Source organism: Balaenoptera musculus, chromosome 4 (assembly GCF_009873245.2).
Source record: "Balaenoptera musculus isolate JJ_BM4_2016_0621 chromosome 4, mBalMus1.pri.v3, whole genome shotgun sequence".
NCBI lineage: Eukaryota > Metazoa > Chordata > Mammalia > Artiodactyla > Balaenopteridae > Balaenoptera > Balaenoptera musculus.
In genome coordinates, this window is record NC_045788.1 from 25,334,561 (window position 1) to 25,340,587 (window position 6,027).

Here is a 6,027-nt window from a genome sequence, read left to right on the forward strand (position 1 = left end):
TAATTGTTTAGTGTGATTATAATCAGTGAGAGGACATTCCGTGTGAGATACAACATGAATTTACCACCTTTTCAGTGTACTTTGGAACTATATTTTGATAAGGGGCATCAGTACATTATTATTTAACATTAGTATTTAGTTTTAAAATTGCTTATGTTTATCTACCATTGCTTACATATAATAATTGTCTATATTTGACACTTGTTTTATAATCAGAGGTTAATGGTACTAACTACCATTTATAACCTTGCTGAGTAATCTCTGACTTCAAAGATAGATTGATTTGAATGTTATATTTAAAATACCTCATGTTGATGATTAATGTGTAGTAATGTATATAGGAAATTAATTATATAATTATGTTTCCAAATGCTGAAGTCATGCTAAAATTATAATGACACTAACTAGAAATGGCTTCCTAGGTTATTTTCACGTATTATTAAGTAAGAAGATCAGGGGAAGTTTTTAATTGGTTTAGTAGCTTACAATTCAGCTTGAATTTAATCTGACACCCACAACCGATATAAAATTGGATTTGTTCATTTTCGAATATGATACCAAAAACAATCTTAAAATATCCATGAAAAAAACTATGACACTGGTGATGAAGGATTCAATGTGTACCAGAGTGTGCATAGAAGTAGTCTCTGTACATCTGCTAAGTTTTCCTAAAAATTAATGCGTAAGGTGCAGAAAAATGGATTAGAATGGGGGTAATAAGGTATAATGTATAAATACAATAAATAAGGCCTATTCACATGATAGAAGTTGTCAAAATGGCCTTTCTTTTGCTGCTAGTTCAGGCCTTATAGTACACACAGCTTCAGTGGCAAAGAAATAACTGAATTCTGATGGATCAAATCCACCCCTCCTCCCACCTGATATGTTTTCTACTATTTGTGAGAACAGATATAGTTACAGCAGCAACCTCAAATATTTCTTGACTAGCCACTGTTTAGAACAACCTCTGGTAGTGATTTAAGATGTAAAAAACTTAGAATCTGTAGGGAAAACCAAGCACGCATAAAATATAAGTGGTAATAAGAGCTCAGGATTGGTAGAAATTGTGCTTCAGTCAGATTGATAATAATGTTAGAGAACTTTATTGAGGCCATAACAATCTCTTCCTAAGCTTTGGATAGGCTTTGTTATAGGAATTAAATAATAAAAGTAATGTATGCTATTATTTAGTATCATGATACTTTCTAGTATTGTTAAACATCTACCCTATGAAGTGGCTCTTATTATTCCCATTTTACCCCTAGAAAAACCAAATAATTTGTACAGGAGGCACACAGTTGAAAAGTGTTAGAATTGGAATATGAATTCAGGACTCACTGATTCTAAATCCCAAGCCCTTTCCATTATACCATGCTGACTGCTAATATCACCTCAAACTCTATTTTCCCTATTCAAACAGCATACTTTCATTTGGAAAATAGTAACACAACCTTCAGGTAATATGGAATTGTGACAAAAGAGACAAAAGATCAGAGCTGAAGGATGAAGAGGTCAACTTCCTAGACATATCATTCCGGACATTGCTTAGATGACCTTTTTTTCATTGAGCACCAGGTGGCCCTAGACAGAAAAGACAATGTATCAGCTTGGAATTGCATTTGGCTGCAAGTGGCAAAGAACAGAAATAACAGTTGCTTCAATATGAGAGAGGTTTATTTCTCTCTTACAGAGTAAAAGTAGAAATATGTAGTCCAGAGCTATTTTTTTTCTTTTTTTTTAAACATCTTTATTGGGTTATAATTGCTTTACAATGGCGTGTTAGTTTCTGCTTTATAAGAAAGTGAATCAGCTATATGTATACATATATCCCCATATCTCCTCCCTCTTGCTTCTCCCTCCCATCCTCCCTGTCCCACCCTCTAGGTGGTCATAAAGCACTGAGCTGATCTCCCTGTGCTATGCGGCTGCTTCCCACTAGCTATTTTACATTTGGTAGTGTATATATGTCCATGCCACTCTCTTCCTTCGTCCCAGCTTACCATTCCCACTCCCCGTGTCCTCAAGTCCATTCTGTAAGTCTGTGTCTTTATTCCTGTCCTGCCCCTAGGTTCTTCAGAACCATTTTTTTTTTTTTTAGATTCCATATATATGTGTTAGCAAACGGTATTTGTTTTTCTCTTTCTGACTTTCTTCACTCTGTATAGTCCAGAGCTATTTTGACTGCTATGTGATTCAATCAAGGACCTACCTTTTTTTCCCCTCTCTTTCCATTTCATCATTCTTTGCAAAGTCTTCCACCTTTAGAATCACCTCCAGATCCAAAATGGCTGATGGAGTGAACACTCTTCATCATAACCTGCATTTCAGAGAAGCAGCAGGAATAAAGGGGAGGGCATATGCCAGCTCTGTCTGCTTCTAAAAGAGCTTTCCCCCAATTCTACCTACCAGCTTCCACTTATTTCTCATTAGTCAACTCCGGCTTCATGGAAGATTGGAAATGTAGTTATTTAGCTCGGAAAATTGTTGCCTAGAATAATACCTGGATTTTGTTACTAAGGAAGAGGGGAGAATGGATACTGAGTAGCAGTCTGGGCCCCAAGCACTAAGGAAACAAAATAGTGAACACATTCCAGACATGCACTACCCAAGCAATTTGAGTAGCTTGGCTCTCTTGTTAAGGTTAATTGGGAGTTTGTGGAATCCCCATTGCGAGAATTTCAAAGGGAAAACTGAGTGATCAGGTAATTTATGCAGCTCAAATCAGGTGAAAAATTCAGTTAAACTCTTATGATGGGCTCTGCGTCACAAAGCTTTCTGTCTGCTTACATTTTCTCTCAGCCCATCAGCAGGAATTAACTTAATCAGCAGTACAAGATCAAACTATTATGTATGCAACTCTATATTCTAAGCAACTTTCCATCAATCTAGAAGCCAATTACATGATAAATCATCAAAATCCTGTCTATATTTTCATGGTCAATTTTTAAATTTTCATAATTCACATTCATAAATATATAATATATAACATTCACATGCCCTGATCATATTCAGATATTATATCCTCCAGGAAACATTTCAAATGATGCAATTCACAACATGGAGAAAAATTCTAAGTCAAGTTTAAGATTGCTTCTATATTTTTCTTAGATCTAAAGTAAATTAATTCCTTAGTTGGAAAAAAATAAGGAACAGGGAAGCAGTGTAGCACTGCAGAATGAGCATGGACTTTGGACTTGAATAAATCTCAGTTTCAGTGCCGTCTCAGACCGTAATTCTCTTGATATTTGACTTTGCACAAGCTGTGTAAACTCCTTGAGCCTCATCTTGAATTGTAAAATTGTGATTCTGGTACATAGCTAGGCCTGAGAACCTCTGTAGTACAGAGTATTTAAGAAATGTCTATTTATTCTCTAATCATCAGCCTACTGAAAAGTCAGCCTTCCTTGGTTAACACAAGATAGACCAAATTCCAAGAACTGGGTGCCTGCTTCCTAAGTCACCAGTTCAGAGATGGAACATGGGTAGCAAATGTGTGGGACCGCATGGCTGAGCATATTTTATGGGATGGAGTCAGCAGGTTGAGTTTTTGTTACTAATTCTTGTTGTCCTGAGGGGGGACAGGCAGTCTGGACACAGTCCATTGTCTGTGAACTGAATTTGTCCTCAGGCCAGCCCTTTAAGTCCTAGGAAAAGAACAGGCTGTGAGGAAAAATAAAAAACAAAAGTAAAAAAGCCAAGCAAAGAACTGTGCTACTACATCTTGGAACACAGAAACTCCTGCTTTGAGATCTGTTGAAAACATTGTAACCCAATGGGGAGAAATGCACTTTCTCAGTTTTGCTGTAAACTCCAGTTGCATCTTTTGCTTCCCAAATGCTGACTTGAATACCTGGAAGTTGATGTGGAATAGCTGTAATACTCACTGTAAAAATAGGATAACAGAACAAAGCAGGTGACCATCCCCCATAACAGAACAGTACAGTACAGTGGATATGCCCACCATGCTCAGCCTAGCTGACATGGCTCCTGGCAGGGAACTGCTCAGGGGACTGTTTAGGAGGAACTGGGGTTCCTGATACTTGAGTGTGGAAACATTGGGAATGGAGTACCTGTAAGTCATCCTTCCAGAGCCTCCCAGAAATACATACAGAGGACAAGTAATACAAAGGAGTAAGAATCCTGAAGTTAAGCAGATGGAGATATGAGTCAACAAAATGTGGTTATATACGCTCTAGTAACTAATTCATTTATGTTTAAGCTTGTATTCGGAGTCTAGCAGCCTGTTCTCTGTCTTATTCACAATGTATGATCTTGTTTGTTAATGGGCAGAAGCTGAGTGGAGGTAAATCCTGATTATTTGTACTCTGGGACAGAAAGGAGAGTAAGGTTACCCTAAGGAGCAGCAGTGATGTGTTGGGACCCAGGACTAGATACCACGAGGTTAAAACAGGTGGACCCAGAGTGTGCGTCAGGAAACGCACATAAAGAACAGGCTGCCAATTACGGTATGGTCAACAGATAAGCTAAAATACTCAGGAAATCAGCACTGAGTTCACAAATTCAAGAACTCTTGTGGACAAGAGAAACTACACTTTGGGTTGAAAGTAGGAGGTTGAGAGACAATGTGGTAAACAAATAAGAAAAATGAAGTTATCCATTATAGGACAGCAGATAAATGTACAGATATGGCTTTTGTTTGGTTCCTCTGACCATAGTAGGAACAAATGTCAAAAGGCATGACTGGATTTGTAAACAGCATGTGAGCATGAGCCTCGAATCTACTTAGAATCTTGCTTCTTTTTAGTTGGGGACCCTATATGACTATGGCCAATACTTTAGGGTGCTGGAGTTCTGTAACTTGGGCCCCAGTCCCATTTACCCTAATAATTAATTGCCATAGATGTCCTTATTTAATGATAACCATCTCTTACCTGTCTGATACGTCCTTCTTCCAGATTCTACTTTGGTTTCTTTCACGTATATAAAACCATCCTCATATAACCCTTGCTGAAAATCTCTGAAGATAACAAAGACTTGCCTGAATCTCTACCTAGTACCATACTTTAGATTATGCTCTATTTGCCTGCTTGACTGTTGTTGACAGATACTGAATCTGCCTTTAAATACCTATTCCTTTGTAGTAACATATAGGTTCTATGCCCCACTTCTTAATTGGTCAACTAAGAACCACTGCTGAGAGAACCTTCTCTTCCAGGTTGGTTCTTACTGCCTGTCAGGATGATGTAAACACAATTAAAACTACTAGCCCGGGACACAAAGCCTTAGCCATAATAGAAACTTTGTTCCAAAGAGCAAGTACTATTTAAAATAAACTGGATGTCTTAGCTTAAAGGGCTTGAAAACAAAACTAAAAGGTAAGGTCGTGTGGCGTCAAAAGGATCAGGACTTGGGGTCCCACCTCAGGGTAACCAATCTGCCATCTTATTAGGTTTCTTTGTACGTGGTAGTGATTGAACAGCCCTGTTGCTCAGCCACATAACAGAATCTTTTCTCCAACCTTTGTATGGAGTTGAACAAATCTTCTAGAGCTTTTCACCTCTTTTTAGATAGTTTTCCCAGATATAGCCTGTGTCTGTATTGGACACTCCTAGATTTTAAATTTGCATCCAAAGCTACCCTTTCCTTTTTTATTTGTTTTTATCAATCACCTCACCTCCTAAAACAGGAACTATTCTAAAATTAGATTTGAAAGGTTATAGATCTCCTTTAAAGATGTTAGTTTTGGTATTACAGTCACTCCTACTCAGATAGAGAGGCTATCTTTTCATCTGGGGTTTTCTTTAGAACGCTCACTTCCGTTTTTGAATTTCAAAGTAAGTACAAATTATGTTTTATACAAAACCTCTTCTGGTAGCTCATTATGTCAGTAAATAGGAACAGATGAGCTGGTTCAGCTGGAGTCTTCCACCAGTAATGGTGTGGGGTCACCATGGCCCAGGATCTGGTCCTTAATATTTCAGGCCGAGGAAAATAATTCTATCATTTTATAGTTTCTCAGTCTGTGAGAGATAAGCTCATAGCAATGTCATAGACCAAATGATATGC